At 51.3% G+C, this 22867-nt stretch overlaps 12 non-coding genes across 12 annotated transcripts; all 12 read left to right on the forward strand.

The window, feature by feature from the left end:
- Nucleotides 1-789: 789 nt before the first annotated feature.
- Nucleotides 790-883, forward strand: LOC117700536 (small nucleolar RNA SNORD116). Its single transcript, XR_004605503.1, has one exon. It is a non-coding gene; the product is annotated as a small nucleolar RNA SNORD116 (small nucleolar RNA).
- A 1873-nt stretch (nt 884-2756) lies between these two features.
- On the forward strand, nt 2757-2850 carry LOC117700543 (small nucleolar RNA SNORD116). The gene has a single exon (XR_004605504.1). It is a non-coding gene; the product is annotated as a small nucleolar RNA SNORD116 (small nucleolar RNA).
- Nucleotides 2851-4712: 1862 nt separating this feature from the next.
- On the forward strand, nt 4713-4806 carry LOC117700550 (small nucleolar RNA SNORD116). The gene has a single exon (XR_004605506.1). It is a non-coding gene; the product is annotated as a small nucleolar RNA SNORD116 (small nucleolar RNA).
- Nucleotides 4807-6682: 1876 nt separating this feature from the next.
- On the forward strand, nt 6683-6776 carry LOC117700557 (small nucleolar RNA SNORD116). The gene has a single exon (XR_004605507.1). It is a non-coding gene; the product is annotated as a small nucleolar RNA SNORD116 (small nucleolar RNA).
- Nucleotides 6777-8664: 1888 nt separating this feature from the next.
- On the forward strand, nt 8665-8758 carry LOC117700562 (small nucleolar RNA SNORD116). Its single transcript, XR_004605509.1, has one exon. It is a non-coding gene; the product is annotated as a small nucleolar RNA SNORD116 (small nucleolar RNA).
- Nucleotides 8759-10637: 1879 nt separating this feature from the next.
- LOC117700567 (small nucleolar RNA SNORD116) lies at nt 10638-10731 on the forward strand. Its single transcript, XR_004605511.1, has one exon. It is a non-coding gene; the product is annotated as a small nucleolar RNA SNORD116 (small nucleolar RNA).
- Nucleotides 10732-12618: 1887 nt separating this feature from the next.
- On the forward strand, nt 12619-12712 carry LOC117700572 (small nucleolar RNA SNORD116). The gene has a single exon (XR_004605513.1). It is a non-coding gene; the product is annotated as a small nucleolar RNA SNORD116 (small nucleolar RNA).
- A 1869-nt stretch (nt 12713-14581) lies between these two features.
- LOC117701180 (small nucleolar RNA SNORD116) lies at nt 14582-14674 on the forward strand. The gene has a single exon (XR_004605648.1). It is a non-coding gene; the product is annotated as a small nucleolar RNA SNORD116 (small nucleolar RNA).
- Nucleotides 14675-16542: 1868 nt separating this feature from the next.
- On the forward strand, nt 16543-16636 carry LOC117700578 (small nucleolar RNA SNORD116). Its single transcript, XR_004605514.1, has one exon. It is a non-coding gene; the product is annotated as a small nucleolar RNA SNORD116 (small nucleolar RNA).
- A 1848-nt stretch (nt 16637-18484) lies between these two features.
- LOC117700588 (small nucleolar RNA SNORD116) lies at nt 18485-18578 on the forward strand. The gene has a single exon (XR_004605516.1). It is a non-coding gene; the product is annotated as a small nucleolar RNA SNORD116 (small nucleolar RNA).
- Nucleotides 18579-20424: 1846 nt separating this feature from the next.
- LOC117700595 (small nucleolar RNA SNORD116) lies at nt 20425-20518 on the forward strand. The gene has a single exon (XR_004605518.1). It is a non-coding gene; the product is annotated as a small nucleolar RNA SNORD116 (small nucleolar RNA).
- Nucleotides 20519-22350: 1832 nt separating this feature from the next.
- LOC117700603 (small nucleolar RNA SNORD116) lies at nt 22351-22444 on the forward strand. Its single transcript, XR_004605519.1, has one exon. It is a non-coding gene; the product is annotated as a small nucleolar RNA SNORD116 (small nucleolar RNA).
- The last annotated feature ends 423 nt before the right edge of the window (nt 22445-22867 follow it).

Below are 22867 nucleotides of genomic sequence, written 5' to 3' on the forward strand. Positions count from 1 at the left end.
TTTGTTCTGCCATATTTGATTGAGAAGTACCCTCATTCTTTTGGCAAGGTTGTGCTGGGCGCTGGTGGAGAAGGTTGATGTGTTGGAGCTCCTGGCATGTGCTGTGTCCCTCTAGAGCAGCTCAGATATCATCCTGAAGGCCATGGAGTTAGGGGAGTGCCCAGGAAGCACTTGAGAGCAAAGGGCATGTTTTGTCTCCAGGCAAGGCTTGAGAGGAAAAGCATCCCTGATGTGGAAGGGCAGGGCCCAGAGGTTGGCAAGAGCAGGAGTGTTGAGGGCGCCTGTGTGGTCTGACCATGCCAAAAGAAACAGCAAGCCCATCATCCATCCTGGTTTGCATGGGTCCCAGCGTAATGGCGGCATGTGCTCTCTGCTGTCTTCCAGGGTCGCATACATTGTCCAGCATGGGCCATGGGTGACTTCCTTGAGGGGAAATGGCCCCACCACATAGGATGCGGTTTGACAGTGGCTGAATGAAGCTCCAGTGACCTGGTTTGGTCTTCCTGAAAGTCCTGAGAGCGCCAGAGATCAAAGGTAAGGAACTCAGAAATGGCCCGAGGACTCAAGGTGCTCAGGTCTTGGTGGAGCTGGGAGGAGCTGCCATCCCTGCATCCTGTCCATTCGGGACATGCAGCAGGCTCAGGGCCTCCTGGTGCTCCCAGGTTTGGGGCTTAGGCCCATTCTTCCCTGGTAATGGATGGGCAATATCTTGCAAGTCCTTGCTCTCCCCAAAGCCTGAGCACTCCAGACTACCCAGATCCTCTCTGTGCATGGCACTCCATCGTGCTTGGATCTATGATGATTCCCAGTCAAACATTCCTTGGAAAATCTGAACAAAATGAGTGAAAACTCACTACCGCTTCTGTCATCGGGACTGAGGTCCGGCACCTTGGGTCACCCAGGTCCTCTGGGCGTCAGACACAGGCTTGCCAAGCACTCTATTGGCCTTGCCTTCCTCAGGCTCTAGCCAGACTCTCTACAGATGGGCCTGTGCTTTGCCTACTCTGACAGAAACCATGGCCTAGAACAAAGCAGCCCCCTTTGCTCTAGTGGCATCTTCAGTGGTTGTTGAGGAATTGCTTGGCAGAGACTGAGTAGAAAGTCCTGCCAGCTCCAAGGTGTGGCCTGCAGCCCAAGTGCAGAGTAGACTGTGAGGCACAAGTAGGATGAGCAGTGGCACCAAAGCCACTGGGTTGTACACTGGAATGCATGCAAGTGTGTCAGGCTACCCAGATGCTTTGACATGAACAACCCTGCTGTGTTGCTCCACAGAGTGACTATGGAAAGCTGGCTGCAGGTCCAATGTGGCCAGATGCCTTAGCATGTCTCAGGGACTGTATGACAGTAATGTAATCAGGTGGTTACCAAGAAGACTCTGTGTCTCATGCAGCAAGCTGGATTCCTGGGCCATTGGCTTGGAAAGAGAACAGAGCTTGATAGAGGAAGGGAAAGGCCAAAGTCTGAGATAGAGTTGAGGAAAAACAGACATAGAGAAGAGAGAGAGAGACAGAGAGAGAGAGAGAGAGAGAGAGAGAGAGAGAGAGAGAGAGAGAGAGAGGGAGAGAGAGAGAGAGAGGAGGAGGAAGATAGTGGAAGAGGGAGAAGGAGAGAGAAAGAGACAGAAACAAAGGTAGAGACAGAGAGAAAGTTAGAGAAGAAGAAAGAGACCGAGAGACAGAGATCGCGATACAGAGAGACAAAACAAGTCTGGTGGTGCTTATGGACAAATTAAGCCTGCTACTCCTATGCTGGTTATCAGAACCTTAAGAGGAGGTCAAATTCTGTCTCATGCTAGGACCCTGTAGTATGGAAGCATGTAGCTTTGTAGCCATGGTGGAAGATGCACAAGTGGTGTGCAGAGATACTTAGAGACACAGGGTTTTGCTGGTGATGTTGACCAGAGCTTCCACCTCATTCTCCTTTGCATTAGGCAAGAGGACCTGAGATTGTTCTTATCAGTTTTATTTTTGTTCTGCCATATTTGATTGAGAAGTACCCTCATTCTTTTGGCAAGGTTGTGCTGGGCGCTGGTGGAGAAGGTTGATGTGTTGGAGCTCCTGGCATGTGCTGTGTCCCTCTAGAGCAGCTCAGATATCATCCTGAAGGCCATGGAGTTAGGGGAGTGCCCAGGAAGCACTTGAGAGCAAAGGGCATGTTTTGTCTCCAGGCAAGGCTTGAGAGGAAAAGCATCCCTGATGTGGAAGGGCAGGGCCAGAGGTTGGCAAGCGCAGGAGTGTTGAGGGCGCCTGTGTGGTCTGACCATGCCAAAAGAAACAGCAAGCCCATCATCCATCCTGGTTTGCATGGGTCCCAGCGTAATGGCGGCATGTGCTCTCTGCTGTCTTCCCAGGGTCGCATACATTGTCCAGCATGGGCCATGGGTGACTTCCTTGAGGGGAAATGGCCCCACCACATAGGATCCGGTTTGACAGTGGCTGAATGAAGCTCCAGTGACCTGGTTTGGTCTTCCTGAAAGTCCTGAAAGCGCCAGAGATCAAAGGTTAAGGAACTCAGAAATGGCCCGAGGACTCAAGGTGCTCAGGTCTTGGTGGAGCTGGGAGGAGCTGCCATCCCTGCATCCTGTCCATTCGGGACATGCAGCAGGCTCAGGGCCTCCTGGTGCTCCCAGGTTTGGGGCTTAGGCCCATTCTTCCCTGGTAATGGATGGGCAATATCTTGCAATTCCTTCCTCTCCCCAAAGCCTGAGCACTCCAGACTACCCAGATCCTCTCTGTGCATGGCACTCCATCGTGCTTGGATCTATGATGATTCCCAGTCAAACATTCCTTGGAAAATCTGAACAAAATGAGTGAAAACTCACTACCGCTTCTGTCATCGGGACTGAGGTCCGGCACCTTGGGTCACCCAGGTCCTCTGGGCGTCAGACACAGGCTTGCCAAGCACTCTATTGGCCTTGCCTTCCTCAGGCTCTAGCCAGACTCTCTACAGATGGGCCTGTGCTTTGCCTACTCTGACAGAAACCATGGCCTAGAACAAAGCAGCCCCCTTTGCTCTAGTGGCATCTTCAGTGGTTGTTGAGGAATTGCTTGGCAGAGACTGAGTAGAAAGTCCTGCCAGCTCCAAGGTGTGGCCTGCAGCCCAAGTGCAGAGTAGACTGTGAGGCACAAGTAGGATGAGCAGTGGCACCAAAGCCACTGGGTTGTACACTGGAATGCATGCAAGTGTGTTCAGGCTACCCAGATGCTTTGACATGAACAACCCTGCTGTGTTGCTCCACAGAGTGACTATGGAAAGCTGGCTGCAGGTCCAATGTGGCCAGATGCCTTAGCATGTCTCAGGGACTGTATGACAGTAATGTAATCAGGTGGTTACCAAGAAGACTCTGTGTCTCATGCAGCAAGCTGGATTCCTGGGCCATTGGCTTGGAAAGAGAACAGAGCTTGATAGAGGAAGGGAAGGCCAAAGTCTGAGATAGAGTTGAGGAAAAACAGACATAGAGAAGAGAGAGAGAGACAGAGAGAGAGAGAGAGAGAGAGAGAGAGAGAGAGAGAGAGAGAGAGAGAGAGAGAGGAGGAGGGAGATAGTGGAAGAGGGAGAAGGAGAGAGAAAGAGACAGAAACAAAGGTTAGAGACAGAGAGAAAGTTAGAGAAGAAGAAAGAGACCGAGAGACAGAGATCGCGATACAGAGAGACAAAACAAGTCTGGTGGTGCTTATGACAAATTAAGCCTGCTACTCCTATGCTGGTTATCAGAACCTTAAGAGGAGGTCAAATTCTGTCTCATGCTAGGACCCTGTAGTATGGAAGCATGTAGCTTTGTAGCCATGGTGGAAGATGCACAAGTGGTGTGCAGAGATACTTAGAGACACAGGGTTTTGCTGGTGATGTTGACCAGAGCTTCCACCTCATTCTCCTTTGCATTAGGCAAGAGGACCTGAGATTGTTCTTATCAGTTTTATTTTTGTTCTGCCATATTTGATTGAGAAGTACCCTCATTCTTTTTGGCAAGGTTGTGCTGGGCGCTGGTGGAGAAGGTTGATGTGTTGGAGCTCCTGGCATGTGCTGTGTCCCTCTAGAGCAGCTCAGATATCATCCTGAAGGCCATGGAGTTAGGGGAGTGCCCAGGAAGCACTTGAGAGCAAAGGGCATGTTTTGTCTCCAGGCAAGGCTTGAGAGGAAAAGCATCCCTGATGTGGAAGGGCAGGGCCCAGAGGTTGGCAAGCGCAGGAGTGTTGAGGGCGCCTGTGTGGTCTGACCATGCCAAAAGAAACAGCAAGCCCATCATCCATCCTGGTTTGCATGGGTCCCAGCGTAATGGCGGCATGTGCTCTCTGCTGTCTTCCCAGGGTCGCATACATTGTCCAGCATGGGCCATGGGTGACTTCCTTGAGGGGAAATGGCCCCACCACATAGGATGCGGTTTGACAGTGGCTGAATGAAGCTCCAGTGACCTGGTTTGGTCTTCCTGAAAGTCCTGAGAGCGCCAGAGATCAAAGGTAAGGAACTCAGAAATGGCCCGAGGACTCAAGGTGCTCAGGTCTTGGTGGAGCTGGGAGGAGCTGCCATCCCTGCATCCTGTCCATTCGGGACATGCAGCAGGCTCAGGGCCTCCTGGTGCTCCCAGGTTTGGGGCTTAGGCCCATTCTTCCCTGGTAATGGATGGGCAATATCTTGCAATTCCTTGCTCTCCCCAAAGCCTGAGCACTCCAGACTACCCAGATCCTCTCTGTGCATGGCACTCCATCGTGCTTGGATCTATGATGATTCCCAGTCAAACATTCCTTGGAAAATCTGAACAAAATGAGTGAAAACTCACTACCGCTTCTGTCATCGGGACTGAGGTCCGGCACCTTGGGTCACCCAGGTCCTCTGGGCGTCAGACACAGGCTTGCCAAGCACTCTATTGGCCTTGCCTTCCTCAGGCTCTAGCCAGACTCTCTACAGATGGGCCTGTGCTTTGCCTACTCTGACAGAAACCATGGCCTAGAACAAAGCAGCCCCCTTTGCTCTAGTGGCATCTTCAGTGGTTGTTGAGGAATTGCTTGGCAGAGACTGAGTAGAAAGTCCTGCCAGCTCCAAGGTGTGGCCTGCAGCCCAAGTGCAGAGTAGACTGTGAGGCACAAGTAGGATGAGCAGTGGCACCAAAGCCACTGGGTTTGTACACTGGAATGCATGCAAGTGTGTTCAGGCTACCCAGATGCTTTGACATGAACAACCCTGCTGTGTTGCTCCACAGAGTGACTATGGAAAGCTGGCTGCAGGTCCAATGTGGCCAGATGCCTTAGCATGTCTCAGGGACTGTATGACAGTAATGTAATCAGGTGGTTACAAGAAGACTCTGTGTCTCATGCAGCAAGCTGGATTCCTGGGCCATTGGCTTGGAAAGAGAACAGAGCTTGATAGAGGAAGGGAAAGGCCAAAGTCTGAGATAGAGTTGAGGAAAAACAGACATAGAGAAGAGAGAGAGAGACAGAGAGAGAGAGATGAGAGAGAGAGAGGAGAGAGAGAGAAGGAGAGAGAGAGAGAGAGAGGAGAGAGAGGAGGAGGAAGATAGTGGAAGAGGGAGAAGGAGAGAGAAAGAGACAGAAACAAAGGTAGAGACAGAGAGAAAGTTAGAGAAGAAGAAAGAGACCGAGAGACAGAGATCGCGATACAGAGAGACAAAACAAGTCTGGTGGTGCTTATGGACAAATTAAGCCTGCTACTCCTATGCTGGTTATCAGAACCTTAAGAGGAGGTCAAATTCTGTCTCATGCTAGGACCCTGTAGTATGGAAGCATGTAGCTTTGTAGCCATGGTGGAAGATGCACAAGTGGTGTGCAGAGATACTTAGAGACACAGGGTTTTGCTGGTGATGTTGACCAGAGCTTCCACCTCATTCTCCTTTGCATTAGGCAAGAGGACCTGAGATTGTTCTTATCAGTTTTATTTTTGTTCTGCCATATTTGATTGAGAAGTACCCTCATTCTTTTGGCAAGGTTGTGCTGGGCGCTGGTGGAGAAGGTTGATGTGTTGGAGCTCCTGGCATGTGCTGTGTCCCTCTAGAGCAGCTCAGATATCATCCTGAAGGCCATGGAGTTAGGGGAGTGCCCAGAAGCACTTGAGAGCAAAGGGCATGTTTTGTCTCCAGGCAAGGCTTGAGAGGAAAAGCATCCCTGATGTGGAAGGGCAGGGCCCAGAGGTTGGCAAGAGCAGGAGTGTTGAGGGCGCCTGTGTGGTCTGACCATGCCAAAAGAAACAGCAAGCCCATCATCCATCCTGGTTTGCATGGGTCCCAGCGTAATGGCGGCATGTGCTCTCTGCTGTCTTCCCAGGGTCGCATACATTGTCCAGCATGGGCCATGGGTGACTTCCTTGAGGGGAAATGGCCCCCACCACATAGGATGCGGTTTGACAGTGGCTGAATGAAGCTCCAGTGACCTGGTTTGGTCTTCCTGAAAGTCCTTGAGAGCGCCAGAGATCAAAGGTAAGGAACTCAGAAATGGCCCGAGGACTCAAGGTGCTCAGGTCTTGGTGGAGCTGGGAGGAGCTGCCATCCCTGCATCCTGTCCATTCGGGACATGCAGCAGGCTCAGGGCCTCCTGGTGCTCCCAGGTTTGGGGCTTAGGCCCATTCTTCCCTGGTAATGGATGGGCAATATCTTGCAATTCCTTGCTCTCCCCAAAGCCTGAGCACTCCAGACTACCCAGATCCTCTCTGTGCATGGCACTCCATCGTGCTTGGATCTATGATGATTCCCAGTCAAACATTCCTTGGAAAATCTGAACAAAATGAGTGAAAACTCACTACCGCTTCTGTCATCGGGACTGAGGTCCGGCACCTTGGGTCACCCAGGTCCTCTGGGCGTCAGACACAGGCTTGCCAAGCACTCTATTGGCCTTGCCTTCCTCAGGCTCTAGCCAGACTCTCTACAGATGGGCCTGTGCTTTGCCTACTCTGACAGAAACCATGGCCTAGAACAAAGCAGCCCCCTTTGCTCTAGTGGCATCTTCAGTGGTTGTTGAGGAATTGCTTGGCAGAGACTGAGTAGAAAGTCCTGCCAGCTCCAAGGTGTGGCCTGCAGCCCAAGTGCAGAGTAGACTGTGAGGCACAAGTAGGATGAGCAGTGGCACCAAAGCCACTGGGTTGTACACTGGAATGCATGCAAGTGTGTTCAGGCTACCCAGATGCTTTGACATGAACAACCCTGCTGTGTTGCTCCACAGAGTGACTATGGAAAGCTGGCTGCAGGTCCAATGTGGCCAGATGCCTTAGCATGTCTCAGGGACTGTATGACAGTAATGTAATCAGGTGGTTACCAAGAAGACTCTGTGTCTCATGCAGCAAGCTGGATTCCTGGGCCATTGGCTTGGAAAGAGAACAGAGCTTGATAGAGGAAGGGAAAGGCCAAAGTCTGTGATAGAGTTGAGGAAAAACAGACATAGAGAAGAGAGAGAGAGACAGAGAGAGAGAGAGAGAGAGAGAGAGAGAGAGAGAGAGAGAGAGTGAGAGAGAGAGAGAGAGGGAGAGAGAGAGAGAAAGAGGAGGAGGAAGATAGTGGAAGAGGGAGAAGGAGAGAGAAAGAGACAGAAACAAAGGTAGAGACAGAGAGAAAGTTAGAGAAGAAGAAAGAGACCGAGAGACAGAGATCGCGATACAGAGAGACAAAACAAGTCTGGTGGTGCTTATGGACAAATTAAGCCTGCTACTCCTATGCTGGTTATCAGAACCTTAAGAGGAGGTCAAATTCTGTCTCATGCTAGGACCCTGTAGTATGGAAGCATGTAGCTTTGTAGCCATGGTGGAAGATGCACAAGTGGTGTGCAGAGATACTTAGAGACACAGGGTTTTGCTGGTGATGTTGACCAGAGCTTCCACCTCATTCTCCTTTGCATTAGGCAAGAGGACCTGAGATTGTTCTTATCAGTTTTATTTTTGTTCTGCCATATTTGATTGAGAAGTATCCTCATTCTTTTGGCAAGGTTGTGCTGGGCGCTGGTGGAGAAGGTTGATGTGTTGGAGCTCTGGCATGTGCTGTGTCCCTCTAGAGCAGCTCAGATATCATCCTGAAGGCCATGGAGTTAGGGGAGTGCCCAGGAAGCACTTGAGAGCAAAGGGCATGTTTTGTCTCCAGGCAAGGCTTGAGAGGAAAAGCATCCCTGATGTGGAAGGGCAGGGCCCAGAGGTTGGCAAGCGCAGGAGTGTTGAGGGCGCCTGTGTGGTCTGACCATGCCAAAAGAAACAGCAAGCCCATCATCCATCCTGGTTTGCATGGGTCCCAGCGTAATGGCGGCATGTGCTCTCTGCTGTCTTCCCAGGGTCGCATACATTGTCCAGCATGGGCCATGGGTGACTTCCTTGAGGGGAAATGGCCCCACCACATAGGATGCGGTTTGACAGTGGCTGAATGAAGCTCCAGTGACCTGGTTTGGTCTTCCTGAAAGTCCTGAGAGCGCCAGAGATCAAAGGTAAGGAACTCAGAAATGGCCCGAGGACTCAAGGTGCTCAGGTCTTGGTGGAGCTGGGGAGGAGCTGCCATCCCTGCATCCTGTCCATTCGGGACATGCAGCAGGCTCAGGGCCTCCTGGTGCTCCCAGGTTTGGGGCTTAGGCCCATTCTTCCCTGGTAATGGATGGGCAATATCTTGGCAATTCCTTGCTCTCCCAAAGCCTGAGCACTCCAGACTACCCAGATCCTCTCTGTGCATGGCACTCCATCGTGCTTGGATCTATGATGATTCCCAGTCAAACATTCCTTGGAAAATCTGAACAAAATGAGTGAAAACTCACTACCGCTTCTGTCATCGGGACTGAGGTCCGGCACCTTGGGTCACCCAGGTCCTCTGGGCGTCAGACACAGTCTCTGCCAAGCACTCTATTGGCCTTGCCTTCCTCAGGCTCTAGCCAGACTCTCTACAGATGGGCCTGTGCTTTGCCTACTCTGACAGAAACCATGGCCTAGAACAAAGCAGCCCCCTTTGCTCTAGTGGCATCTTCAGTGGTTGTTGAGGAATTGCTTGGCAGAGACTGAGTAGAAAGTCCTGCCAGCTCCAAGGTGTGGCCTGCAGCCCAAGTGCAGAGTAGACTGTGAGGCACAAGTAGGATGAGCAGTGGCACCAAAGCCACTGGGTTGTACACTGGAATGCATGCAAGTGTGTTCAGGCTACCCAGATGCTTTGACATGAACAACCCTGCTGTGTTGCTCCACAGAGTGACTATGGAAAGCTGGCTGCAGGTCCAATGTGGCCAGATGCCTTAGCATGTCTCAGGGACTGTATGACAGTAATGTAATCAGGTGGTTACCAAGAAGACTCTGTGTCTCATGCAGCAAGCTGGATTCCTGGGCCATTGGCTTGGAAAAGAGAACAGAGCTTGATAGAGGAAGGGAAAGGCCAAAGTCTGAGATAGAGTTGAGGAAAAACAGACATAGAGAAGAAGAGAGAGAGAGACAGAGAGAGAGAGAGAGAGAGAGAGGAGAAGAGAGAGAGAGAGAGAGAGAGAGAGAGAGAGGAGAGAGGAGAGGAAGATAGTGGAAGAGGGAGAAGGAGAGAGAAAGAGACAGAAACAAAGGTAGAGACAGAGAGAAAGTTAGAGAAGAAGAAAGAGACCGAGAGACAGAGATCGCGATACAGAGAGACAAAACAAGTCTGGTGGTGCTTATGGACAAATTAAGCCTGCTACTTCCTATGCTGGTTATCAGAACCTTAAGAGGAGGTCAAATTCTGTCTCATGCTAGGACCCTGTAGTATGGAAGCATGTAGCTTTGTAGCCATGGTGGAAGATGCACAAGTGGTGTGCAGAGATACTTAGAGACACAGGGTTTTTGCTGGTGATGTTGACCAGAGCTTCCACCTCATTCTCCTTTGCATTAGGCAAGAGGACCTGAGATTGTTCTTATCAGTTTTATTTTTGTTCTGCCATATTTGATTGAGAAGTATCCCTCATTCTTTTGGCAAGGTTGTGCTGGGCGCTGGTGGAGAAGGTTGATGTGTTGGAGCTCCTGGCATGTGCTGTGTCCCTCTAGAGCAGCTCAGATATCATCCTGAAGGCCATGGAGTTAGGGGAGTGCCCAGGAAGCACTTGAGAGCAAAGGGCATGTTTTGTCTCCAGGCAAGGCTTGAGAGGAAAAGCATCCCTGATGTGGAAGGGCAGGGCCCAGAGGTTGGCAAGCGCAGGAGTGTTGAGGGCGCCTGTGTGGTCTGACCATGCCAAAGAAACAGCAAGCCCATCATCCATCCTGGTTTGCATGGGTCCCAGCGTAATGGCGGCATGTGCTCTCTGCTGTCTTCCCAGGGTCGCATACATTGTCCAGCATGGGCCATGGGTGACTTCCTTGAGGGGAAATGGCCCCACCACATAGGATGCGGTTTGACAGTGGCTGAATGAAGCTCCAGTGACCTGGTTTGGTCTTCCTGAAAGTCCTGAGAGCGCCAGAGATCAAAGGTAAGGAACTCAGAAATGGCCCGAGGACTCAAGGTGCTCAGGTCTTGGTGGAGCTGGGAGGAGCTGCCATCCCTGCATCCTGTCCATTCGGGACATGCAGCAGGCTCAGGGCCTCCTGGTGCTCCCAGGTTTGGGGCTTAGGCCCATTCTTCCCTGGTAATGGATGGGCAATATCTTGCAATTCCTTGCTCTCCCCAAAGCCTGAGCACTCCAGACTACCCAGATCCTCTCTGTGCATGGCACTCCATCGTGCTTGGATCTATGATGATTCCCAGTCAAACATTCCTTGGAAAATCTGAACAAAATGAGTGAAAACTCACTACCGCTTCTGTCATCGGGACTGAGGTCCGGCACCTTGGGTCACCCAGGTCCCTCTGGGCGTCAGACACAGGCTTGCCAAGCACTCTATTGGCCTTGCCTTCCTCAGGCTCTAGCCAGACTCTCTACAGATGGGCCTGTGCTTTGCCTACTCTGACAGAAACCATGGCCTAGAACAAAGCAGCCCCCTTTGCTCTAGTGGCATCTTCAGTGGTTGTTGAGGAATTGCTTGGCAGAGACTGAGTAGAAAGTCCTGCCAGCTCCAAGGTGTGGCCTGCAGCCCAAGTGCAGAGTAGACTGTGAGGCACAAGTAGGATGAGCAGTGGCACCAAAGCCACTGGGTTGTACACTGGAATGCATGCAAGTGTGTTCAGGCTACCCAGATGCTTTGACATGAACAACCCTGCTGTGTTGCTCCACAGAGTGACTATGGAAAGCTGGCTGCAGGTCCAATGTGGCCAGATGCCTTAGCATGTCTCAGGGACTGTATGACAGTAATGTAATCAGGTGGTTACCAAGAAGACTCTGTGGTCTCATGCAGCAAGCTGGATTCCTGGGCCATTGGCTTGGAAGAGAACAGAGCTTGATAGAGGAGGGAAAGGCCAAAGTCTGTGATAGAGTTGAGGAAAAACAGACATAGAGAGAGAGAGAGAGACAGAGAGAGAGAGGAGAGAGAGAGAGGAGAGAGATGAAGAGAGGGAGAGCGAGGAGAGAGGAGAGATGAGAGAGAGAGAGGAGGAGGAAGATAGTGGAAGAGGGAGAAGGAGAGAGAAAGAGACAGAAACAAAGGTAGAGACAGAGAGAAAGTTAGAGAAGAAGAAAGAGACCGAGAGACAGAGATCGCGATACAGAGAGACAAAACAAGTCTGGTGGTGCTTATGGACAAATTAAGCCTGCTACTCCTATGCTGGTTATCAGAACCTTAAGAGGAGGTCAAATTCTGTCTCATGCTAGGACCCTGTAGTATGGAAGCATGTAGCTTTGTAGCCATGGTGGAAGATGCACAAGTGGTGTGCAGAGATACTTAGAGACACAGGGTTTTTGCTGGTGATGTTGACCAGAGCTTCCACCTCATTCTCCTTTGCATTAGGCAAGAGGACCTGAGATTGTTCTTATCAGTTTTATTTTTGTTTCTGCCATATTTGATTGAGAAGTACCCTCATTCTTTTGGCAAGGTTGTGCTGGGCGCTGGTGGAGAAGGTTGATGTGTTGGAGCTCCTGGCATGTGCTGTGTCCCTCTAGAGCAGCTCAGATATCATCCTGAAGGCCATGGAGTTAGGGGAGTGCCCAGGAAGCACTTGAGAGCAAAGGGCATGTTTTGTCTCCAGGCAAGGCTTGAGAGGAAAAGCATCCCTGATGTGGAAGGGCAGGGCCCAGAGGTTGGCAAGCGCAGGAGTGTTGAGGGCGCCTGTGTGGTCTGACCATGCCAAAAGAAACAGCAAGCCCATCATCCATCCTGGTTTGCATGGGTCCCAGCGTAATGGCGGCATGTGCTCTCTGCTGTCCTTCCCAGGGTCGCATACATTGTCCAGCATGGGCCATGGGTGACTTCCTTGAGGGGAAATGGCCCCACCACATAGGATGCGGTTTGACAGTGGCTGAATGAAGCTCCAGTGACCTGGTTTGGTCTTCCTGAAAGTCCTGAGAGCGCCAGAGATCAAAGGTAAGGAACTCAGAAATGGCCCGAGGACTCAAGGTGCTCAGGTCTTGGTGGAGCTGGGAGGAGCTGCCATCCCTGCATCCTGTCCATTCGGGACATGCAGCAGGCTCAGGGCCTCCTGGTGCTCCCAGGTTTGGGGCTTAGGCCCATTCTTCCCTGGTAATGGATGGGCAATATCTTGAAATTCCTTCCTCTCCCCAAAGCCTGAGCACTCCAGACTACCCAGATCCTCTCTGTGCATGGCACTCCATCGTGCTTGGATCTATGATGATTCCCAGTCAAACATTCCTTGGAAAATCTGAACAAAATGAGTGAAAACTCACTACCGCTTCTGTCATCGGGACTGAGGTCCGGCACCTTGGGTCACCCAGGTCCTCTGGGCGTCAGACACAGGCTTGCCAAGCACTCTATTGGCCTTGCCTTCCTCAGGCTCTAGCCAGACTCTCTACAGATGGGCCTGTGCTTTGCCTACTCTGACAGAAACCATGGCCTAGAACAAAGCAGCCCCCTTTGCTCTAGTGGCATCTTCAGTGGTTGTTGAGGAATTGCTTGGCAGAGACTGAGTAGAAAGTCCTGCCAGCTCCAAGGTGTGGCCTGCAGCCCAAGTGCAGAGTAGACTGTGAGGCACAAGTAGGATGAGCAGTGGCACCAAAGCCACTGGGTTGTACACTGGAATGCATGCAAGTGTGTTCAGGCTACCCAGATGCTTTGACATGAACAACCCTGCTGTGTTGCTCCACAGAGTGACTATGGAAAGCTGGCTGCAGGTCCAATGTGGCCAGATGCCTTTAGCATGTCTCAGGGACTGTATGACAGTAATGTAATCAGGTGGTTACCAAGAAGACTCTGTGTCTCATGCAGCAAGCTGGATTCCTGGGCCATTGGCTTGGAAAGAGAACAGAGCTTGATAGAGGAAGGGAAAGGCCAAAGTCTGTGATAGAGTTGAGGAAAAACAGACATAGAGAAGAGAGAGAGAGACAGAGAGAGAGAGAGAGAGAGAGAGGGAGAGGGAGAGAGAGAGAGGGAGAGAGAGAGAGAGAGAGGAGGAGGAAGATAGTGGAAGAGGGAGAAGGAGAGAGAAAGAGACAGAAACAAAGGTAGAGACAGAGAGAAAGTTAGAGAAGAAGAAAGAGACCGAGAGACAGAGATCGCGATACAGAGAGACAAAACAAGTCTGGTGGTGCTTATGGACAAATTAAGCCTGCTACTCCTATGCTGGTTATCAGAACCTTAAGAGGAGGTCAAATTCTGTCTCATGCTAGGACCCTGTAGTATGGAAGCATGTAGCTTTGTAGCCATGGTGGAAGATGCACAAGTGGTGTGCAGAGATACTTAGAGACACAGGGTTTTGCTGGTGATGTTGACCAGAGCTTCCACCTCATTCTCCTTTGCATTAGGCAAGAGGACCTGAGATTGTTCTTATCAGTTTTATTTTTGTTCTGCCATATTTGATTGAGAAGTACCCTCATTCTTTTGGCAAGGTTGTGCTGGGCGCTGGTGGAGAAGGTTGATGTGTTGGAGCTCCTGGCATGTGCTGTGTCCCTCTAGAGCAGCTCAGATATCATCCTGAAGGCCATGGAGTTAGGGGAGTGCCCAGGAAGCACTTGAGAGCAAAGGGCATGTTTTGTCTCCAGGCAAGGCTGAGAGGAAAAGCATCCCCTGATGTGGAAGGGCAGGGCCCAGAGGTTGGCAAGCGCAGGAGTGTTGAGGGCGCCTGTGTGGTCTGACCATGCCAAAAGAAACAGCAAGCCCATCATCCATCCTGGTTTGCATGGGTCCCAGCGTAATGGCGGCATGTGCTCTCTGCTGTCTTCCCAGGGTCGCATACATTGTCCAGCATGGGCCATGGGTGACTTTCTTGAGGGGAAATGGCCCTACCACATAGGATCCGGTTTGACAGTGGCTGAATGAAGCTCCAGTGACCTGGTTTGGTCTTCCTGAAAGTCCTGAGAGCGCCAGAGATCAAAGGTAAGGAACTCAGAAATGGCCCGAGGACTCAAGGTGCTCAGGTCTTGGTGGAGCTGGGAGGAGCTGCCATCCCTGCATCCTGTCCATTCGGGACATGCAGCAGGCTCAGGGCCTCCTGGTGCTCCCAGGTTTGGGGCTTAGGCCCATTCTTCCCTGGTAATGGATGGGCAATATCTTGCAATTCCTTCCTCTCCCCAAAGCCTGAGCACTCCAGACTACCCAGATCTCTCTGTGCAGGCACTCCATCGTGCTTGGATCTATGATGATTCCCAGTCAAACATTCCTTGGAAAATCTGAACAAATGAGTGAAAACTCACTACCGCTTCTGTCATCGGGACTGAGGTCCGGCACCTTGGGTCACCCAGGTCCTCTGGGCGTCAGACACAGGCTTGCCAAGCACTCTATTGGCCTTGCCTTCCTCAGGCTCTAGCCAGACTCTCTACAGATGGGCCTGTGCTTTGCCTACTCTGACAGAAACCATGGCCTAGAACAAAGCAGCCCCCTTTGCTCTAGTGGCATCTTCAGTGGTTGTTGAGGAATTGCTTGGCAGAGACTGAGTAGAAAGTCCTGCCAGCTCCAAGGTGTGGCCTGCAGCCCAAGTGCAGAGTAGACTGTGAGGCACAAGTAGGATGAGCAGTGGCACCAAAGCCACTGGGTTGTACACTGGAATGCATGCAAGTGGTGTTCAGGCTACCCAGATGCTTTGACATGAACAACCTGCTGTGTTGCTCCACAGAGTGACTATGGAAAGCTGGCTGCAGGTCCATGTGGCCAGATGCCTTAGCATGTCTCAGGGACTGTATGGACAGTAATGTAATCAGGTGGTTACCAAGAAGACTCTGTGTCTCATGCAGCAAGCTGGATTCCCTGGGCCATGGCTTGGAAAGAGAACAGAGCTTTGATAGAGGAAGGGAAAGGACAAAGTCTGATGATAGAGTTGAGGAAAAACAGACATAGAGAAGAGAGAGAGAGAGAGAGAGAGAGAGAGAGAGAGAGAGAGAGAGAGAGAGAGAGAGAGAGAGAGAGAGAGAGAGAGAGGAGGGAGAGAGTGGAAGAGGGAGAAGGAGAGAGAAAGAGACAGAAACAAAGGTAGAGACAGAGAGAAAGTTAGAGAAGAAGAAGAGAGACGAGAGACAGAGATCGCGATACAGAGAGACAAAACAAATCTGGTGGTGCTTATGGACAAATTAAGCCTGCTACTCCTATGCTGGTTATCAGAACCTTAAGAGGAGGTCAATTCTGTCTCATGCTAGGACCCTGTAGTATGGAAGCATGTAGCTTTGTAGCCATGGTGGAAGATGCACAAGTGGTGTGCAGAGATACTTAGAGACACAGGGTTTTGCTGGTGATGTTGACCAGAGCTTCCACCTCATTCTCCTTTGCATTAGGCAAGAGGACCTGAGATTGTTCTTATCAGTTTTATTTTTGTTCTGCCATATTTGATTGAGAAGTACCCTCATTCTTTTGGCAAGGTTGTGCTGGGCGCTGGTGGAGAAGGTTGATGTGTTGGAGCTCCTGGCATGTGCTGTGTCCCTCTAGAGCAGCTCAGATATCATCCTGAAGGCCATGGAGTTAGGGGAGTGCCCAGGAAGCACTTGAGAGCAAAGGGCATGTTTTGTCTCCAGGCAAGGCTTGAGAGGAAAAGCATCCCTGATGTGGAAGGGCAGGGCCCAGAGGTTGGCAAGAGCAGGAGTGTTGAGGGCGCCTGTGTGGTCTGACCATGCCAAAAGAAACAGCAAGCCCATCATCCATCCTGGTTTGCATGGGTCCCAGCGTAATGGCGGCATGTGCTCTCTGCTGTCTTCCCAGGGTCGCATACATTGTCCAGCATGGGCCATGGGTGACTTCCTTGAGGGGAAATGGCCCCACCACATAGGATGCGGTTTGACAGTGGCTGAATGAAGCTCCAGTGACCTGGTTTGGTCTTCCTGAAAGTCCTGAGAGCGCCAGAGATCAAAGGTAAGGAACTCAGAAATGGCCCGAGGACTCAAGGTGCTCAGGTCTTGGTGGGTCTGGGAGGAGCTGCCATCCCTGCATCCTGTCCATTCGGGACATGCAGCAGGCTCAGGGCCTCCTGGTGCTGCCAGGTTTGGGGCTTAGGCCCATTCTTCCCTGGTAATGAATGGGCAATATCTTGCAATTCCTTGCTCTCCCCAAAGCCTGAGCACTCCAGACTACCCAGATCCTCTCTGTGCATGGCACTCCATCGTGCTTGGATCTATGATGATTCCCAGTCAAACATTCCTTGGAAAATCTGAACAAAATGAGTGAAAACTCACTACCGCTTCTGTCATCGGGACTGAGGTCCGGCACCTTGGGTCACCCAGGTCCTCTGGGCGTCAGACACAGGCTTGCCAAGCACTCTATTGGCCTTGCCTTCCTCAGGCTCTAGCCAGACTCTCTACAGATGGGCCTGTGCTTTGCCTACTCTGACAGAAACCATGGCCTAGAACAAAGCAGCCCCCTTTGCTCTAGTGGCATCTTCAGTGGTTGTTGAGGAATTGCTTGGCAGAGACTGAGTAGAAAGTCCTGCCAGCTCCAAGGTGTGGCCTGCAGCCCAAGTGCAGAGTAGACTGTGAGGCACAAGTAGGATGAGCAGTGGCACCAAAGCCACTGGGTTGTACACTGGAATGCATGCAAGTGTGTTCAGGCTACCCAGATGCTTTGACATGAACAACCCTGCTGTGTTGCTCCACAGAGTGACTATGGAAAGCTGGCTGCAGGTCCAATGTGGCCAGATGCCTTAGCATGTCTCAGGGACTGTATGACAGTAATGTAATCAGGTGGTTACCAAGAAGACTCTGTGTCTCATGCAGCAAGCTGGATTCCTGGGCCATTGGCTTGGAAAGAGAACAGAGTTTGATAGAGGAAGGGAAAGGCCAAAGTCTGAGATAGAGTTGAGGAAAAACAGACATAGAGAAGAGAGAGAGAGACAGAGAGAGAGAGAGAGAGAGAGAGAGAGAGAGAGAGAGAGAGAGGAGGAAGATAGTGGAAGAGGGAGAAGGAGAGAGAAAGAGACAGAAACAAAGGTAGAGACAGAGAGAAAGTTAGAGAAGAAGAAAGAGACCGAGAGACAGAGATCGCGATACAGAGAGACAAAACAAATCTGGTGGTGCTTATGGACAAATTAAGCCTGCTACTCCTATGCTGGTTATCAGAACCTTAAGAGGAGGTCAAATTCTGTCTCATGCTAGGACCCTGTAGTATGGAAGCATGTAGCTTTGTAGCCATGGTGGAAGATGCACAAGTGGTGTGCAGAGATACTTAGAGACACAGGGTTTTGCTGGTGATGTTGACCAGAGCTTCCACCTCATTCTCCTTTGCATTAGGCAAGAGGACCTGAGATTGTTCTTATCAGTTTTATTTTTGTTCTGCCATATTTGATTGAGAAGTACCCTCATTCTTTTGGCAAGGTTGTGCTGGGCGCTGGTGGAGAAGGTTGAATGATGTTTGGAGCTCCTGGCATGTGCTGTGTCCCTCTAGAGCAGCTCAGATATCATCCTGAAGGCCATGGAGTTAGGGGAGTGCCCAGGAAGCACTTGAGAGCAAAGGGCATGTTTTGTCTCCAGGCAAGGCTTGAGAGGAAAAGCATCCCTGATGTGGAAGGGCAGGGCCAGAGGTTGGCAAGAGCAGGAGTGTTGAGGGCGCCTGTGTGGTCTGACCATGCCAAAAGAAACAGCAAGCCCATCATCCATCCTGGTTTGCATGGGTCCCAGCGTAATGGCGGCATGTGCTCTCTGCTGTCTTCCCAGGGTCGCATACATTGTCCAGCATGGGCCATGGGTGACTTCCTTGAGGGGAAATGGCCCCACCACATAGGATGCGGTTTGACAGTGGCTGAATGAAGCTCCAGTGACCTGGTTTGGTCTTCCTGAAAGTCCTGAGAGCGCCAGAGATCAAAGGTAAGGAACTCAGAAATGGCCCGAGGACTCAAGGTGCTCAGGTCTTGGTGGAGCTGGGAGGAGCTGCCATCCCTGCATCCTGTCCATTCGGGACATGCAGCAGGCTCAGGGCCTCCTGGTGCTCCCAGGTTTGGGGCTTAGGCCCATTCTTCCCTGGTAATGGATGGGCAATATCTTGCAATTCCTTGCTCTCCCAAAGCCTGAGCACTCCAGACTACCCAGATCCTCTCTGTGCATGGCACTCCATCGTGCTTGGATCTATGATGATTCCCAGTCAAACATTCCTTGGAAAATCTGAACAAAATGAGTGAAAACTCACTACCGCTTCTGTCATCGGGACTGAGGTCCGGCACCTTGGGTCACCCAGGTCCTCTGGGCGTCAGACACAGGCTTGCCAAGCACTCTATTGGCCTTGCCTTCCTCAGGCTCTAGCCAGACTCTCTACAGATGGGCCTGTGCTTTGCCTACTCTGACAGAAACCATGGCCTAGAACAAAGCAGCCCCCTTGCTCTAGTGGCATCTTCAGTGGTTGTTGAGGAATTGCTTGGCAGAGACTGAGTAGAAAGTCCTGCCAGCTCCAAGGTGTGGCCTGCAGCCCAAGTGCAGAGTAGACTGTGAGGCACAAGTAGGATGAGCAGTGGCACCAAAGCCACTGGTTGTACACTGGAATGCATGCAAGTGTGTTCAGGCTACCCAGATGCTTTGACATGAACAACCCTGCTGTGTTGCTCCACAGAGTGACTATGGAAAGCTGGCTGCAGGTCCAATGTGGCCAGATGCCTTAGCATGTCTCAGGGACTGTATGACAGTAATGTAATCAGGTGGTTACCAAGAAGACTCTGTGTCTCATGCAGCAAGCTGGATTCCTGGGCCATTGGCTTGGAAAGAGAACAGAGTTTGATAGAGGAAGGGAAAGGACAAAGTCTGAGATAGAGTTGAGGAAAAACAGACATAGAAGAGAGAGAGAGACAGAGAGAGAGAGAGAGAGAGAGAGAGAGAGAGAGAGAGAGAGAGAGGAGGAGGAAGATAGTGGAAGAGGGAGAAGGAGAGAGAAAGAGACAGAAACAAAGGTAGAGACAGAGAGAAAGTTAGAGAAGAAGAAAGAGACAGAGAGACAGAGATCGCGATACAGAGAGACAAAACAAATCTGGTGGTGCTTATGGACAAAGTAAGCCTGCTACTCCTATGCTGGTTATCAGAACCTTAAGAGGAGGTCAAATTCTGTCTCATGCTAGGACCCTGTAGTATGGAAGCATGTAGCTTTGTAGCCATGGTGGAAGATGCACAAGTGGTGTGCAGAGATACTTAGAGACACAGGGTTTTGCTGGTGATGTAGGCCAGAGCTTCCACCTCATTCTCCTTTGCATTAGGCAAGAGGACCTGAGATTGTTCTTATCAGTTTTATTTTTGTTCTGCCATATTTGATTGAGAAGTACCCTCATTCTTTTGGCAAGGTTGTGCTGGGCGCTGGTGGAGAAGGTTGATGTGTTGGAGCTCCTGGCATGTGCTGTGTCCCTCTAGAGCAGCTCAGATATCATCCTGAAGGCCATGGAGTTAGGGGAGTGCCCAGGAAGCACTTGAGAGCAAAGGGCATGTTTTGTCTCCAGGCAAGGCTTGAGAGGAAAAGCATCCCTGATGTGGAAGGGCAGGGCCAGAGGTTGGCAAGAGCAGGAGTGTTGAGGGCGCCTGTGTGGTCTGACCATGCCAAAAGAAACAGCAAGCCCATCATCCATCCTGGTTTGCATGGGTCCCAGCGTAATGGCGGCATGTGCTCTCTGCTGTCTTCCCAGGGTCGCATACATTGTCCAGCATGGGCCATGGGTGACTTCCTTGAGGGGAAATGGCCCCACCACATAGGATGCGGTTTGACAGTGGCTGAATGAAGCTCCAGTGACCTGGTTTGGTCTTCCTGAAAGTCCTGAGAGCGCCAGAGATCAAAGGTAAGGAACTCAGAAATGGCCCGAGGACTCAAGGTGCTCAGGTCTTGGTGGAGCTGGGAGGAGCTGCCATCCCTGCATCCTGTCCATTCGGGACATGCAGCAGGCTCAGGGCCTCCTGGTGCTCCCAGGTTTGGGGCTTAGGCCCATTCTTCCCTGGTAATGGATGGGCAATATCTTGCATTCCTTGCTCTCCCCAAAGCCTGAGCACTCCAGACTACCCAGATCCTCTCTGTGCATGGCACTCCATCGTGCTTGGATCTATGATGATTCCCAGTCAAACATTCCTTGGAAAATCTGAACAAAATGAGTGAAAACTCACTACCGCTTCTGTCATCGGGACTGAGGTCCGGCACCTTGGGTCACCCAGGTCCTCTGGGCGTCAGACACAGGCTTGCCAAGCACTCTATTGGCCTTGCCTTCCTCAGGCTCTAGCCAGACTCTCTACAGATGGGCCTGTGCTTTGCCTACTCTGACAGAAACCATGGCCTAGAACAAAGCAGCCCCCTTTGCTCTAGTGGCATCTTCAGTGGTTGTTGAGGAATTGCTTGGCAGAGACTGAGTAGAAAGTCCTGCCAGCTCCAAGGTGTGGCCTGCAGCCCAAGTGCAGAGTAGACTGTGAGGCACAAGTAGGATGAGCAGTGGCACCAAAGCCACTGGGTTGTACACTGGAATGCATGCAAGTGTGTTCAGGCTACCCAGATGCTTTGACATGAACAACCCTGCTGTGTTGCTCCACAGAGTGACTATGGAAAGCTGGCTGCAGGTCCAATGTGGCCAGATGCCTTAGCATGTCTCAGGGACTGTATGACAGTAATGTAATCAGGTGGTTACCAAGAAGACTCTGTGTCTCATGCAGCAAGCTGGATTCCTGGGCCATTGGCTTGGAAAGAGAACAGAGTTTGATAGAGGAAGGGAAAGGCCAAAGTCTGAGATAGAGTTGAGGAAAAACAGACATAGAGAAGAGAGAGAGAGAGAGAGAGAGAGAGAGAGAGAGAGAGAGAGAGGAGGAAGATAGTGGAAGAGGGAGAAGGAGAGAGAAAGAGACAGAAACAAAGGTAGAGACAGAGAGAAAGTTAGAGAAGAAGAAAGAGACCGAGAGACAGAGATCGCGATACAGAGAGACAAAACAAATCTGGTGGTGCTTATGGACAAAGTAAGCCTGCTACTCCTATGCTGGTTATCAGAACCTTAAGAGGAGGTCAAATTCTGTCTCATGCTAGGACCCTGTAGTATGGAAGCATGTAGCTTTGTAGCCATGGTGGAAGATGCACAAGTGGTGTGCAGAGATACTTAGAGACACAGGGTTTTGCTGGTGATGTAGGCCAGAGCTTCCACCTCATTCTCCTTTGCATTAGGCAAGAGGACCTGAGATTGTTCTTATCAGTTTTATTTTTGTTCTGCCATATTTGATTGAGAAGTACCCTCATTCTTTTGGCAAGGTTGTGCTGGGCGCTGGTGGAGAAGGTTGATGTGTTGGAGCTCCTGGCATGTGCTGTGTCCCTCTAGAGCAGCTCAGATATCATCCTGAAGGCCATGGAGTTAGGGGAGTGCCCAGGAAGCACTTGAGAGCAAAGGGCATGTTTTGTCTCCAGGCAAGGCTTGAGAGGAAAAGCATCCCTGATGTGGAAGGGCAGGGCCCAGAGGTTGGCAAGAGCAGGAGTGTTGAGGGCGCCTGTGTGGTCTGACCATGCCAAAAGAAACAGCAAGCCCATCATCCATCCTGGTTTGCATGGGTCCCAGCGTAATGGCGGCATGTGCTCTCTGCTGTCTTCCCAGGGTCGCATACATTGTCCAGCATGGGCCATGGGTGACTTCCTTGAGGGGAAATGGCCCCACCACATAGGATGCGGTTTGACAGTGGCTGAATGAAGCTCCAGTGACCTGGTTTGGTCTTCCTGAAAGTCTTGAGAGCGCCAGAGATCAAAGGTAAGGAACTCAGAAATGGCCCGAGGACTCAAGGTGCTCAGGTCTTGGTGGGCTGGGAGGAGCTGCCATCCCTGCATCCTGTCCATTCGGGACATGCAGCAGGCTCAGGGCCTCCTGGTGCTCCCAGGTTTGGGGCTTAGGCCCATTCTTCCCTGGTAATGAATGGGCAATATCTTGCAATTCCTTGCTCTCCCCAAAGCCTGAGCACTCCAGACTACCCAGATCCTCTCTGTGCATGGCACTCCATCGTGCTTGGATCTATGATGATTCCCAGTCAAACATTCCTTGGAAAATCTGAACAAAATGAGTGAAAACTCACTACCGCTTCTGTCATCGGGACTGAGGTCCGGCACCTGGGGTCACCCAGGTCCTCTGGGCGTCAGACACAGGCTTGCCAAGCACTCTATTGGCCTTGCCTTCCTCAGGCTCTAGCCAGACTCTCTACAGATGGGCCTGTGCTTTGCCTACTCTGACAGAAACCATGGCCTAGAACAAAGCAAGCCCCCTTTGCTCTAGTGGCATCTTCAGTGGTGTTGAGGAATGCTTGGCAGAGACTGAGTAGAAAGTCCTGCCAGCAAGGTGTGGCCTGCAGCCCCGACAGAGTAGACTGTGAGGCACAAGTAGGATGAGCAGTGGCACCAAAGCCACTGGGTTGTACACTGGAATGCATGCAAGTGTGTTCAGGCTACCCAGATGCTTTGACATGAACAACCCTGCTGTGTTGCTCCACAGAGGACTATGGAAAGCTGGCTGCAGGTCCAATGTGGCAGA

The sequence above is a fragment of the Arvicanthis niloticus genome, chromosome 1, assembly GCF_011762505.2.
Source record: "Arvicanthis niloticus isolate mArvNil1 chromosome 1, mArvNil1.pat.X, whole genome shotgun sequence".
In the NCBI taxonomy this organism is placed as follows: domain Eukaryota; kingdom Metazoa; phylum Chordata; class Mammalia; order Rodentia; family Muridae; genus Arvicanthis; species Arvicanthis niloticus.